At 37.4% G+C, this 16,265-nt stretch overlaps 1 long non-coding RNA gene across 3 annotated transcripts in view; it reads left to right on the top strand.

Moving 5' to 3' along the window:
• The window catches only part of LOC144232539 (uncharacterized), a 245,577-nt gene that overhangs the window by 202,719 nt on the left and 26,593 nt on the right, over positions 1 to 16,265 (top strand). The window lies entirely within an intron of this gene.

The following is a 16,265-nucleotide window of genomic DNA, read 5'->3' as shown; positions in this document are numbered from 1 at the left end:
TTTTTTAATTGCTCTGTGCATTTATTATCTAGTACTAATGCAGCAAAGAGGGAACTAAATAAAGCTCATACTTTACAGAGTTTCACAAGACATATTTCAGGGAGGAAAAGTGACTTAAGAAGGATCAACAATATTCTAAGATCTTGGTGGACCCATTCCTGGGGAAGGTGGACATCTAATTCCTGGTGGGGGGAGTCTAATTCCTGGAGAGGGCATGGCTATTGGCATCCTTTGAGCAGTGGGAAGCCCAGTTGTTGGGCCCATGGGTGGTCTCATACGAGGTGGAGGAGCCATAATGCCTGGAGGTAGTATTGCTGGGCCCACAGGGTGGGTGCGGTCACCCCTCCTGATGGACATTGACTTGAGGCTGCAGCAATGCTGGAAGCTGCTATGGTGCCTCTTCCCTGTGGAGTCATGGCCTGTCAGCATGGCCCCTAACCCCTCGGACAAGCAGTTCTTTCATCAGCTGGAATTTTAGAGGTGACTGGGAGCTGCCATTGTGAACTTGTGGCAATGCTCAGTCTTTGCTTCTGCTCTACAATCCTCTGTCCACTCTTTCCCCTTATTCAGGATCCATTATTCCCAAGCATACAGTGCCCTATGAATCCTTCTAAAGGACAAGGATCTCTCCTAAGGCAATACTTTCAACACTCTGGCTCAATCCTAGCTCACCTTTTCATTAAAACTACCAGCTCTGTGTCCCAGAATCTTTGAGGAAGCCAGCAATTTGACATACTTATCTTAAAATTCATTTCTACGGAGGCATTAATGAATAGTTGCTTTCAAATTTCAGCCTTCAGTAACTTAATCTGAAGCAGTGACACTCTGGCAAAGATAAAGGAAGAGATATTGTGACACAGAGGAGTCCTTTGGCTCTTCCTCAGCTCATATAGTCCAATCACCACTTAGTTTTATAACTGACTGCACTCATGTATTTCAAAAAATTGTAAAACCTTAGAGCTGGAAAGGGTTTAGTGGTAAGTCACCACTTCTACTGTAAAGATAAAGAAACTAAAGCACAGAAAAGTTAAGAAAATATTTCCACAGTTACTGAGCAGAGAGAGAAGTTAGGACCCCTGGCTCCAATTCTGACACTTGTCCCCTCATCTCTTAGACTCTGTTAATGTGCTTTCCAAAAAAATATGTGTGTATTAATTCTTTTTGTCTGTGATTCTCAATTGGATGAGGTGAAATGGGGTCGGAGAGAGCATATATAAGCATTTCCAAAAGGCATGTTCAGATTTAAGAAGCATAATTAATATCAAAATATCCTTCCAAATTGGGAAAATGAAGATGCTATTACTTTGACAACAAAAATTACAGTAGTAAATTGTAACAAAATACTGGCAGGTAATAATTCCATTCTATGCTTGTCAGTGATTCTCAAAGACTGATGATGGTGGGGACTAGAGACACATCAAACCCTTAGCTGTATCTGAAGAGTTAGGCTTAGCTTTCTCTGAAATATATAAAATATATTGGCTATTTATCTTTTGAAAATTTTGGTTCCAACTCTGAAATGTTTCAAATACAAAAATACAGAAAAGGCATAACTTCACATATTTCCCCACCATATTCAAAATACATTATTCAATCTTGCTTACCAGGTCTCTTTATTGTTTGACTTTTTTTAAGACTTAAAATGTACAGGCACAGATAAAGTCCACCAGCAGAGTGCCTTCCTTCCTCTCTCTTTGAGTGACACCACACTGATCAAGTATCCATATATCTTTGCCATTTTAGTTATTCTTTTCTACCACATATGCATGGATGCATAAATAATGCATGTTATTATTTGGTGTGTTTTTAAATTTTATTCTAAATGGTACTACTAGTGCCTGTATCTTTTTACAACTTGCTTTTTTTTTCATTAAACATACTATTCATGAGGGTTTTTTTTAATATTGGCATGTTCAGATCTAGTTAATTCATTTGAACTGCTATATTGTATTCCTTGTATAAGTAAACCCAACTTACCTCTCTAGTCCTCTACAAAGGGAGAGCTTGTTTTTGCTTTTTCACAGTTGTAAATGGTCCTGCAATGAAAATTTTGAAGTATAACCCCTTGTGCTCACATGTGTGAAAGTTTTTCTAAGATGTATAACTAGAAATATAATTTTAGGATACATGCATTTCCACACATACTAATTAATGCATAGAGAGAATGCGTGCACTTTTGTTTTCCAGAGTAGTTGTGCTAATTTATTCTCCTGCTGACATTACCTGAGTCCTGTTTCCCTACATCCTTACCAACATTTGGTGATATCAGGCTTGTCTTTCTTATCTCTTAAGGATGAAATCATTTCTACTATTATTTTAATTTGCATTCCCTACATAACAACGAAGTTGAGTGCATTTTTCATATATGTATCAAGTAGTCCAGTTTCCCCTTTTGCAAACTGCTTTTTCACATCCTTTACCCATTTCCTAAAAGGTTGTTTTTCTTTTCCTTATTGATCTATAGAAGACTTTATGTATTCTATATACTATTCCTCTGTTACATATATAGATGGAAAATATCTTTTGTCAGTGTGAGTAGTTTTCTTTGTTTGTTTCTGTTAATGGTATATTCTAACCTGCACAGATTTTTAATTTAATGAAGTCAAATTTATCATGGTTTTCCTTTATTTTGCTATTCTTTGTTCTTTAACTTTAAACAAATGTAATGTTTTATTTATTTCTGAGAGAGAGACAGAGACAGAGCGCGAGCAGGGGAGGAGCAGAGAGAGGGGGAGTCACAGGATCCGAAGGAAGCTCTAGGCTCTGAGCTGTCAGCACAGAGCCCGATGTGGGACTCGAATTCATGAACCATGAGATCATGGCCTGAGCTGAAGTCAGAGACTTAACTGACAGAGCCCAGGCACCCCTTTTGTTATTTAAGTAATACTTCTCATCTGAACTCATATAATATTATTGTGTATTCTTTCTTGAAATTTTTAAAGTTTTGATTTTTCACATTTAGTATTCAGTCCATCTGCAGTTTGTTTTGTGTATGGCCTTAAGTAGGAGTCTAGCCTTCTTTTTTCTATGGATTGGCCTGTTGTCCCAGTACCAATTTACTGACCAGCCCAAATTTCCCTTTTGCATTCATAAGGCTACTCCACTTTACACGAAGTTCCTACATAGGGATGAGTGTCTTTAGGCTCTCTGTTCTCTTCCATTGATCTATCTCTCCCCATGTCAGTAACACTGTTTCATTTAATATGAGTATATAAAAGTTTACTTCTCATGGGATATATCTCTTCTTTTTATTCTCCTTCTTCTCCTCCTGGTGCCTTATTATCTCTTTCCATTTTGTATGACATTTAGAATCATCTTATAAAGTCCTGTGAAATTAAATTTACTTTAAAAGTTAATTAGAGAATTACCATCCTTTGAATATTAAGTCTTCCAATCTTTGCACATGTCTTCTCTCTGTGAATTTAACTCTTCTTTTAGGTCTTTCAAGTAGAATTTTGTAATTGTCTTCATAAAGATATTGCACTCCTTTAGCTGTATTTATCTTTAGGTACATTTACCATATTTCATGGAAGATATAAAGATACACTACTGATTTTGTACATCAGTCTTATATCTAAAAATCTAGATGAACTATTACTGGTACTAATAGTTTGTGGAGTTTCCTACATTTTTTCTTTATTAAAATAAATAAGTCTAATTAATTAATTTATTAAATTAAATTCATTTATTTAATTAAATAAAATTTATGTATGTATGTATTTATTTTGAGAGAGAGAGAGCATGTGAGCAAGTGGGGGAGGAGCAGAGAGAGAGAGAGGGAGAGAGAGAGGGAGAGAGAGAATCTTAAGCAGACTCCGTGATGTTGATGTGGGGCTTGATCTTCCACCTGGGAGATCATGACCTGAGCCAAAATCAAGAGCCAGACCCTTAGCCCACTGATCCACCCATGTACCCTTTTCCTACATTTTTTTCTCTGATATAGTCATATCATCAGCAAAATCTACTTTGTTCTTTCTGATTTGTTCACATTTTAAAAGTTTTAATTAATTAGTTTGTCTTCCTGCACTGGCTAAAATCTCCAGTACAATATGAAAATAAAGTGATAGCAATCAGTATTTACAAGAGATTTAAATGGAGCTTCTAATGTTTCCCCATTAAATATGATTTTGCTATAAGTTTATGGTTGATATTCTGTCAACCAAAAGTCCACCAAATTAAGGAATTCTTCTGCAATTGTAATTTTAGTGTAATGTCTGGATTGCTTTTTTTTTTTTTAACCCTGAATGGGTACTGAATTTTATCAAATAATTTTTTTAATCTGTTGAGATATTTATGTTTTCACCTTCAATTTCTTTACATAATGAATAAAATTAATAGATTTAAGTTAAACCATCGTGGTATTTCTAAAATGAACCCCACTCAGTCATACTATACATTTTAATACACTGGGGGATTTGTTTTATGAATATTTCATTTACAATTTTGTATCATTGTCACAAATGATATCAGCCAACAGTATTCTTTCATGGCACTACATTTCTGACAAGTCTGGATTTCAAATGTTTACTGTTCTCATGGAATGAGTGGTAAAGCATCTTATTCTTTCTACTCTCTGGAAGAGTTTGTGTAAAAAAGTAATTATATATCTTTCTTAAATGTGTAGAACTTGGCTATAAAACCCTTTGTCTGATTGTCTTTATTTGGATTTGTTTCTAACTACTGATTCAATTTCTTTAGCAGTTATAAAACTATTCATCTTCTGTATAGTCATTTTGGTGAATTTGGTAATTTGTCTATAATTTTATTTTTTTTGATTAAAGCTTTCAAATTTATCTCCATATAGTTTCTGAATACACACACACACACGCACACACACACATTCAATCTGCAGTTGTCCTTTTTGTTCCAAATATGATTTACCTGTGCCCACACTCTTTGTTTCTTTATTATTGTTGCTCAAAATCTTCCTATTTTGTCTTTTCAAAGAGCCAGTGTTTGTTTTTATTGACACTATCATTCCCTTTTTTTTCTGCTTTATTCATTTTGTTATTTCACTAGATTTTACTTAATTTTTGGACAAATTGTATGTAAATTTCTGGGCTTGGAGTTTCTCAGAGAATTGTAAAATCATGTCTAAGCTCCAGTGAAGCCAAGGCAAGGGCTCATGATTTCCCAGGGAGATGTTTTCATTTTTACTCAGCTTCTATATTTTTTATCTCTCCATGCTGCCAAGCTGGGTGTTTTTGTTTTTTTTTTTTAGCCACCTTTTCATTTAGACTCAAAACACTCAAAGGGACTTAACTTCAGGCAGCAGTCTCAGTGTTTTTTCCTTCCTTGCCTGGACCCAAGACCCCCTCTCTGGACTCCATCTAGGTGTGAAAACCAAAGCATCTGGATTCCCAGGGACCTGGGTAAATGTCCCTCCCCAAGGGAGGAGATACTTAGCCCACTGAGAGCTTCTAATTGCCATTCAGGTTTCTAGTTCTTTCTTCAGTTATTACTCATGGGGAGAATTCTATTTCTGTTTTGGGGGTTCAGATATCCAATAATTTTGTTGTTGTTGCTATCATTATTGTCTTATATGTTCCCATTTTCTAGATGGTTGTAGCCAGAGCGTGTCTCTGTTATCCTAGTTGACCATCTTGTTGAAACAGAAAGTTTTCAACTTATATTTAAAAGCACATAGATTCCATATTTAGGTAATTTATGTTTCTGTTTATGTTAGATTATATTAATAAGTGTTACCATGTATAGAACATGCAATAGAGGTGCAAGATATTCCATTTTGATCATCATATTTAGTTTTTACAACTATTTTACAGACGAAAAAGCTGAGGACTTGGGGTTATTGAATAATTTCACCCAAGATCACACAGTTATTCAGCACCAGAAGATGCAGCTCACATCTGTCTGACCTCAAAAGAGATGTAACTGATTCTCAAGCCCCTGGGGTTTCTCCCACCTTGGCTTGCTTTTTTCCCCCCTTTTTCTATTTCTTATTTTGGCTCTTCTGTTATTAAGCATCATTCTTTCCTTATATAAACTACTAGTTCCAGGGATTTCAGGAAGGGCAGGAAAAACTCTCGATGACTTTCGCCTTAAAGTGCCCCTAGACACTCTATTTATCCCCTGAAAATTAATAATTATGTTTTGAATAACAATGTGTAATTACAAACATTATAATTTAAGGGGAGAATTAAGGAAAGAGAAACATGGATTTCAGCAACATCGACTGGATCGTTTTTGAAGGTGAATTCCAAGCATGCAAATTTATTTCAAACCCTCCCTGAGGATTGAGTGCAAAGCAGCTGGCTGGTACTTTTAAGCTGCTCACAGTTCGGCACAGTGGCTCCTAATGCTGGCAGAGCTCCTGTGTCACCAGGATCTGCAGAGCGTGGCAAGCCAAATGAAAGAGGAAGTTTGCAATTAATTAAAAATAAATGAAAACAAAAATCTTCCCCTAGTGGCTTGCTTCTCATCTTGGTTGTAATCCACAGTCAACATGTGGAGGCCACGTGGGGCATTTACCAAATGGAAAAGGTATAGGACTGTGTCGAAGAAACCACAGACTGCCGCTCTGGACCACACTAATAATTCTTTTAAATCCTCTCATTCCACCTCGTCAGGAGACACAGCAGCATTTTAAATCTGACTGACCCATATAAATTACCTTTCTACTCATCCGGCTGTGAAATTAACAGTAGAGGAAGACAGGTCCTGTCAAGCTTGCTGTGCTGAGCTGCTGAAGGGTTCGGAATGAATGGGGGGTGGGGACAAGAGACATGGCACTTTAAGAAAACAAGGAGCCCGAGCTGGCTGTGATCAGCACAGCAGGCTTGGATACGGCGCCTGCTGTTACGGAGCCTGGTACCAGCATGGGAAGGGGGTTCACCGAGAAGGCCCACGTTGTGTGGTTCCATCTGTTGCACTGAAACGTAAAGTGCTGTGAGCCTGGGGGCCCACCGCAAAAGTGGCTGGGACAGACGCCTCGTCCCTCCAAAGGGCTAAGCCATTGGAATTTGAAAAATAAACCCAGAAGTACTTCTCATTCTTAGTGTTGCCTAAACTCACTAGTGTCCTGAAATAGGCCACCTAACCTTTCTTTGTGTCGGCTACCTAAATATTTATGTAATACTATTCCTAGATGTTAATATAAAAAAAGAGAGGAAGAAAGAGAAACAACCTCATAATAAAACTTCATCAGTAAATCATTCTATAATTTTGTGTTGTTTGAAGATGTGGTTTAGAAGAGAAAGAAAGAACTTCTTACTCCTTAAATTCCTGTGTTTTATTCCAGAGCCTCACTGATCTCCAAAACAACAATGTCAATAATTTCTTTGTGCTGTCCTTATACGTGGATAGCTAGTCTGATTTTAAGAAGAATTTGAGTTTATGTTTTTTCTACAGCAGGAAAAAACCAGTCTTACCGTCAAATTCCTGGGTATTAGAGAATGAAAGACAACAGAGAGGGAAGATCACCTTGCCAGCTGTCCACTAAGGCCATGTGCTTGTGCACACATGCGCGCACACAGGGCCTTGAAAAGAAATCTAGACTGATGTAAACGTAGCAGCGCCAGTGCATGCTTTGGGCTGTGCTCTGTGTGAGTTGGCCGCATGCCAGCATGGAAGTGAGTAGGCAAAGAATAGTTTTTTTTCTGCATGCCAGTATACACTGCATACGCTGCATGCCAGTATACCAGAGAAGCACAGGCAAGATGATTAGTTGGTAATTGCTATTAACCATTTTATTAATATTATCGGTATGAAGGATCATGTTGATGATCTCATATTTATCATCTTATGTTCTCCTCAGAAAGATCTGGAACTGATTTTATTATCCCTCTTTCATAGAAGAAACCCTTTGGCCCAGTGATGTCATGTAATATCAAAGATCACAACTTATAAAACAAAATTGGAATTAAAACCAACATCTGACTCTAAAATGTCACATAGACTTTCAACTTTAGAGTCCATTGTTATTCAGAAGGAAGAGAGAAGACTCACATTGAAGCAGTAATCATCATCATCATCATCATCATCATCAGTCATTGCAGTTCTTCCCCTCTTCTCTTTTCCCAATCCCCTACTTCTAAAAGATAAAACAAAATCAAGAACATTCTAGAATGGCTTTTTCTCAGACTACTAAAACCGAAAAACCTTGAAGACCATTGCCCATAGTCTTCTTTCAAATAGAGGAGCCTGAAGCTAAAGAGCTGCTTACAAATGGTCTCAGTCTCAAATGGCATTTGACTTGAAAGCATTTTCAAGATCAGGAAGTTGCTTTCCTCATCTTTCACCTGCTTCTGTGGTCCTCAGTCCAGAAAACCTTAGAATAATTTGGAGAATGGTAAAGTTTTTTTTTCCTTGCATACTCAATGCATGAATTTATCGTCAGTGCTTTCCCTCACCAGGAAGGAGAAAAATCAAGGCTATTACACAAGAAGATGTGTGTCACTTTTCACAGGAGTCTGTATGTCGACATCAATATATTTTCTTTTTCATCCTTAGCACTCTGACAAGGAAAGTTTTGAATGAGGTCAGTGGGGTTAATTTTACTTCAATTTTAACCTCCCAAGTGAGTTAGTCTGTAGAGTTTCTATTTTGGTAATTTGAGTTTTAGCAGTTAAGTTGTACTCTGATATCCTTTATTCCATGAAATTAGACACTAGAGGGAATATATTTGAGACATGAAGAAGTCTCCAAAGAAGAAAGTCATAATCTTCAAGCTAGAGAAAATTTGATTTACAGGAAAGTTAAACAACAACCCAAAAAACTCAAGTGAAATAAATAGGGATGACGGAGCAACTCTTCCTATGTGACTACATATGAATAAATAGGCTAACATTCCTATTGAAAATGTAATCCTGCTTTGCAAATATAATTGAAATTGATCCATCTTTATTTGAGTTTCTAACCAAACTTAAGAAAAATGGGCTTTAAAAAATAATTTTCTGGGCCATTTTGTCTCAGTTCCAAATGCATCCGTCTTTATTCCTTATTCTCTTTTGGGAAACAAGTCAGAGGTCTGCAAAATGTATTTCTCCTTTGCCAGTTGGCTTCCTACTAAGTTCTGCCAATAGGAGGCCCTGGAGGGAAACTGAAGACTAGAGAACGGGAGAAAGTTATGTCTTCAAGTTGGGTTCAGCCTTTGGCTTCCTTCAGCACTCTCAGACCAGGTCATCACCCTCTCCACAGGGTTAAGACCACTAGGCAGGCAGCTCCCCAAACTCAAGTGCTGAGCCTCAGCTTAACAGAGGCCCTCCTCCAAGCTACTGAGGGGCCGGCACCAGTAGACACCACCATCTTCCCAATTGTCTGATTGCTGGTATCACAGGGCTCTTTCTTGAGCCGATATGGTGTGACAGCAGCCGAGCAACTCTCCTCAGAAGTCTGAGGGCTAGCTCCACAAAATTCCTCTTCAATTCCAGAGAAACTAGAAACAGTCCAGAGAGCACTGTCTCTTCAATCCTAGCTCTGCAAGACCCCTCTCCCAAATACTGGATTCCTCTGAGGGAATTATTATTAATAGTATTAAATTTCCCTGTGAAATACCTTAGTGTGTTTTTGGTTTTCCTAACTTCACCTTGACATAGAGGTATAAATAAGCCAGCGTCTGGAGAAGTAGGTGAAGCTGGTGACCTAAAGGAATCGGAATGAGGAACAGTAAAGCAGAAAGCTCATGACTATTATTTTGAATCTAATGAGAAAGTGAGGGAAGGAATCTCTCATGTTCTTAAATGCAACTGTTTTTAGCCTTCCAAGGGCTGTCACATGGTGGAGAACTTATAATCCTACTACATACCAAGAGGGTAGAACTAAGCAGTCCAGAACACGACAGCATGACAAAGCAGAACTTCACATTCTATGACAAAGAACTATTTGCAGTCAGTGGAATCCTTAGCTAGGATGGTTAGTGAATAGGAATATTGTAGAAGAGATTCAATTTAATATTCTTAAAAATCCAAGATTCAATGCTTCTAGCAACGGTTGGCAGTAAATAGAAAGGTAAAGGAAGGCTGTGTATTGGAGCATCCTTACACTAGGCTTAATCTCGCAGTCCAGAGACAACAGAGACCACTAATTGGATTGCCTGTGGGATCAGATTACCCCCAAAATTGATCTCGGAAAAAAGATGCAAGTGATAATTGACTAATGTAGTGGCCTCCTATCTGATATACCAAAGGCGATGTGAGAAGTAAGGTGTTAATTTTAAGAATTAAATAATGCACGACTGAGGCACTAATATTTTTCCACAGCTGAGTACCACCAGGGGGTGAACTAGCTAGTGTGTGATATCAAGGACTCTGGAAACTGGCAGTACAACTCTTAAAACAAATTCTTCTGATATTCTAATCTAATGCTGTTCTGAGATTTTCTTGCTCAATATTACATTTCTGTAAACCCGCAGGCAGGAATGTCCAAGAAAGCTGAGGGAGACTAACTCCCAGTCAAGTTTATAATGGAACAGAAAAGTAAAAATGAAAACACAGGGACCTTCTAATTGGCAGGTGTTCCTGCATGCTGTCCTTTCCTTTCATTTCAGTAAAAGTTTTCTCCCTAAATCCACGCACTTACTCCAGAGTTCTGAATCTAAACTTCTAAGTTCTATGGTACAAGTTCAGTTGGTCTTTTCCTCTTAGCTAAGAAGATTCTCATAGTATTCAAGCCATAAGAAAGTCCCGAATACAGTAGTCCTCTGAGGTGAAAATAATTAGTTATGAAAGCCCCAATAACATATACATGCAATGTTTTTAAAGGCTAGCTGAGGGGCGACTGGGTGGCTCAGTCAGTTAAGTGGTCAACTCTTGGTTCCAGTTCAGGCCATGATCTGACAGTTTGTGGGTTCAAGCCCCACATCGGGCTTAGAGCTGATAGTGGGGAGCCTGTTTGGGATTCTGTCTCCCTCTCTCTACCCCTGTGCCGCTCACTCTCTCTCTTTCTCAAAATAAATAAATGAACATTTAAAAAAAAAGACTAGCTAAATGTCACATGTTTGCCTCTCAGTAAGTTTCTGAGTGTAATTATTCAACACAGACATAAGGGAAAGGAACAGTCACGTATCTTGCCTTCTTCTCATTCCATCTTTCTCTCACCCCCTTAAAGTTTTCTCTAAGTGCTGTAATTCCCTAAAATCAGTTGAGAAAGCAGCCCATCATAGGACTTTCATCTGATTTGGGGAAACATTTCCTCCCCCTGAAACTCCCTTGGGAAGTTTCAGTTTTCAGTCATAAACCAATGGGAGGAAATGAAGCGCAATGTGAAACAGCTGAAGTCCTAAAGTCGGACTCAGACCACAGAGCCTATGGATAAAAGTCTGTGCAATTTTGTCCATAGTCTTCACCCAGTAAATATTTACAAATGCAAATATAACAAGACCCATCCCGAGAAGCAGCATTTTAATGTCATTTCTGAACAGCTGTTTCTTAACATGCTATGTGTTACAAAGAAATCTCACAGCTTATTCTCATCCTTTAGAGAACAGATTCTTCTACATCTCTGTAATACAATTACCTGTGATGGCTCTTTGGAATTCTCTTTTGATTTGGTTTGGTTTTGTTTATTAACACAACGGACTTCAGGTTTGAGTTTCCCTTAAGTTTGCTCCGAGAGCACCAAATTCTGGTCTGGGAGCCTGCAGTCAAGAAGTCAGGTCTGCATACCAGAAGCAGAGCATAGCTAAATGCAAAATGAGGGGATTTAATCAGCACCAATACAGATTTGTTAAGAATATGTGTCGCCAGTTCCATCTCTTCATTTAAACAAAAATGGAATCTTATATGAGTAGCCTATGAATTCAAAGCCAACCTAAAATTGACTTTTTGGAGGGAAGCTGTTGCTCGTCCTATAAGTTCTTACCAACACATCAGGCTACCACGGCCAGTCTGGAGACCTCCAAGTCCACGGACTGAGAGCTGATGTCACACAAGGATGCAGGCCAAAAGCAATCATTGAAAGTTCTTAATTTGATAACAGATATGTTAATCACATAGAAAGACAGTGATACAGCATCCTTAGCTTTGATTCTGCAGAATAGAATTAAATTTTTATCTTCACCTTTGTGAATCTTTCTCATTCTTTAAGACTCAGTTCAAGTTCTGCCTCCCCCAAATAAATCTTCTTAATTATACTCAATCAGTGTTCTCTTCATCTCTGAAGTCTCTAACATATAGTACTTACATGGGTTGGCAATTATCTTGTCACAGACATATTGTCACCTCCCCAACCGGGTATTACATTTCTTTATATCCTCTAAAATGCCTAGCACAGTGATAAAGACATACTAAAGACTCAAAAATACTTACTGATTAGATAATCAATTGGTTGAAGGTTTTATCTGAAATCATTTTATACTCCCTCCAATCTTTTTTTTTTTTTTCTTTTAAGGGGGAGGATCCAGATTTTTTTACTTTACCATTTTGGCTCTCCAACTTATTCATTAGTTGTACAAGATTTTACCTTGGTTTGCACACGGAGACCAGGGATTATATTCAAAATATTTAAAATCATTATGTAGGGGTGACAGAGTGGAGCCACCTGTTGTGTCAGGCATTAACCCTTTAATTGATGAATTACAGGCAAGGCTCGGATATGGAAGGGGATGGCCAGAATGGACAGAATGACTGAAAGATAACTAGCAGGGCAAGGTCTTTCTACCAACAGAAATGGACATATTTCAATAGTTTTCAGTAGTTTAGCAACGTGTATAGCAAGAACAGGGCAAACTAATAATTACCTATCTTTGCCTGGCCCTAAAAATCTTCAAACGTAGCGATTGCAAGCAGGGGAAAAAAGCAGCCACCGTGCATGGTCTGTAGAGAATTCAATCCCCATTCTTATATGTGGAAGTTTTAAAAAAAAACAAATAGAAAGATTCCCCATCCTTTTCCCCAGCTTTATGTAGTCACACTTTACATGTACTTTAGAATTAGTTGAAACTATCAGGACTTTGTTTCTAAACTACAGCTTGGAGTAATTTATTTTAGGATTACCTAATGGCACTTTTTAATATTAATAGTTGTCATTTTCTATGCATTCACTGACCCTGCAAACAATATTATGAAAAATTGTTATCTTTATACATCCCATTTTGTTTCAAGAAAAATACTTAGGAAAATTCAAAAAAGATACCAAGCAATAAGATAAAATACATTTGGTCTATGTGGAATGAGCCAGATAAAAGTTTAGAAAAGATGGAATTAGGAGTGATGTTTGTTGTATTCAAAGTACTTGCTATAAAGTCTGATACATTTGCAAAAAGTGAGCTATGAATTTGGGCTCTAATCTTTCTAGCAGATAAAATGTAGAGGGAAACATCAGTTATAAAATACACAGAGTCCACTGAGATAAAAACAAACCAATTGCTCAAAGAAACACACTGATTCATTCTCCTGAGACTGCTATCAATAATTAAGGTGTTTGCTTAAAATGGAATTTTTTACACAACTATTTTCTTTAATCAAAAGCTTGATGTAAAAAGGAAATTTTAAAAAACCTTACTTTTGCAAGTTTCCCACTTAAAATGAACTTAGTTTATTCAAGCCTCTCTTCTTCCAACAAAATTCTACAAATGATTGAAACCCCTGTGAGTAAATAAGCCAGTCTAACAATTTTGAATATTGATCTGAGTAGTCTGATCCTATTAGAGTGTTTGTTCCCTCTGACCTGTCAAAACCTGAAGGAAATAGGCACAGATTTACATGACCTGTTTTTGGCCCTTGGATCTCCTCAAAGAAAACAGTAGTCAAGTGTCAAGGACAAGCTTAGCCCTTGTAAATATGCCACAGCATTGCCAACCTCAGGTCTAGAATCCCATTTTGAGCAATTACTAGTAGGCCTGTTTAATTTGAAATTCAATTTATGTGGCTCTTAATTCTAAGCAACTCCACTGTGAGAGAGAGGCTTTTCTAGTGTACATTTGGGATATGTCCCTTTGTGTTTCTGAAGAAGAGACATGTTTTAGAACTTTTTGTTATAGATTGATGTAATTGGCTTCAGCAATTAAGAAGCAGCATTCATTTCTCAAGCATTTATGGAAAATACATATTAATAAGCAAAGAGTCTCTCTCTCTCTCTCTCTCCCTCCCTTCATTTCCCAAGAGGCTTCTTGGAGGAAACTGGAAGGTGTGATGTATTTGTCATTCCATCATGCTCTGTTTTCTCATCCAATACACTAAATCAGATAACAACAAAGAGCAAAAATAGGGACAGAGTTGGAAAAGACCTGGGCTTATGCATCACTGTGATCACAGCCTCCCTGAAAGCTTACTGCCCAGGAATCAAGAGTCTGGGGCTGGCACTGCAGTGCCCTGGAGGCATATAATTAACGTGATGCAGTCGTGAGTAAGAGAACAAAATGCATATCATTTTGATCATTTTGCTATTGACCCACCAAATCATCAAATCCTCTGAAGTTCAGTCGATTTTTTTGGTTAAGTTTCAGAATACATGATAAGGGTGAGGCAGGTACATTTTCAACTTTTTCTAAAATTCAGAATGTATAATTAGTATTACCCTGCTTGCTTTAATTGTTCTGAAACTGTAGAGGACTTGAGGAACTATATAAAATTATTTGGTTTAATGAACTCGGTTTTCAACTTATCTAAGTCACTAATCTTATTTCCTTTAATAAGGGCATGAACAAAACTCCCCTGGCTCATTAATCCTGAAATCAGAAGTCGACTCCAAAGGGAAAAGTACTTAATATACTTAAAATGTTGAACATTTTTACAGCCCTTTCTCCTAAAAAGTCTTATTTAAACCTATCTTATGAGAAAGTTTTTTTTAGCATTGAGAGTTTTTCTCTTAGCACGGGTGCCCTCAATGGGCATATAATAGAGCCTTAATAAGTACTCACTGGCAGAAAAGGAAGGAAAAAAGGGAAGGAGAAAATGAGGAAGGAAAAGAAGAAGGAAGGAAGGGAGGGAGGAAGGAAGGAAGGGAGGGAGGGAGGGAGGGAGGGAAAGCAAGGCTCATTTTACATATGAGAAAATTCAGAGTAGTTAGAGATTTGTCAAGGCACATTGGGCTGGTGGGAATAACCTCAAATCTTTAAGTCCACCATTCTTTATTGTTCAAAACGGCTTTTTGCTCTGCTTAGAGAATGAAATAAAATTTTCATTTTCTAGAATATCACAGTATCATTATTTGTGATCTCCAAATTGTTGTTCGCTGATAACATTTGATTTCAGTTGTTCACCAGTCTCCTATTCTGCTAATTTCTATTATTACTCACTGTAATGAAAGATTAACTCTAGCTGCCAACATATCCCAAAATTAGACCAATATTGTCGAGTGTTACTAGCAGCTTTAAGGCATGAGTTCGGTATTTAACTTTTTATGCTAATTCTTAATTTGTTTCCAAGGCTTTAAGCAGAAACTTCTCATTTGCAACTCAAACTATAGGGGCATGATTTCTTTTTTTTTTTTATTGTTGCTAATTTATCCATGTCACTCATTTTAGCTCCTAAGCAAATAACTGAATTTTTCATTCAAACTTCTCAGAACTATCATAGTAAAAATAAGAATACATAAAGGTGCAAGATGGATACATGGAAGATAATATGGTTGACTCAGGCTTACAGTGAATAACAAATGTGTGCTCATACTATTCATTTCAGATTGTTGTTGACTGCATAATGCCACTGGTGTGGATTGAATTGTATCCCCTCAAAATTCATATGTCCAGGCCCTAACCCCCAATGTGATGACATTTGGAGGTGGGACCTTTGAGAGGCAGTTAGGGTTGGATAAGGTCATGAGGGTAGGGCCCTCATGATGGAATTAGGGGCTTTATAAGAAGAGGAGAGATAGATACTGCTCACTCTCCACCACGCGAGGACACAGCAAGAAGGCTGCCACTTGCAAGGCCTGAATAGAACTCTCACCAGGTTCATACCAGCCTGAACCTTGATCTTGGATGTTCCAGCCTCCAGAATCAAGAATCTAGGGATTTCAATCCCAGTTATGTCTTAGTGAGTGACCACAACCCGATTGAAATTTCTTTTTCTTATCTGTAAAATAGGGCTGGTAATAGAATCATGAGAAAATAAATTTCTGCTGTTTATGCCTCTAGTCAATGATATTTGTTATAGCAGCCCAAGGAGATAATACATGTGCCTACAATTTTAATTTAAAATCTAAATTGTATTTAGTCCATAATTAATGAGATGTTTAGAACCATGTTTTAGGCCTTTTACCATTTAACAAATCTTTCCTGGTCATTTCTATTATTAATTTTTACCAGTATTTTTTTTTACCAGTTTTTTTTTTTTTTTTTTTTTTCTTTGTTTTATATATATTTTTTA

Source organism: Crocuta crocuta, unplaced genomic scaffold, assembly GCF_008692635.1.
Source record: "Crocuta crocuta isolate KB4526 unplaced genomic scaffold, BGI_CrCroc_1.0 scaffold14, whole genome shotgun sequence".
Classification (NCBI taxonomy): Eukaryota; Metazoa; Chordata; class Mammalia; order Carnivora; family Hyaenidae; genus Crocuta; species Crocuta crocuta.
This window is presented reverse-complemented; position numbering and strand designations above follow the sequence as displayed.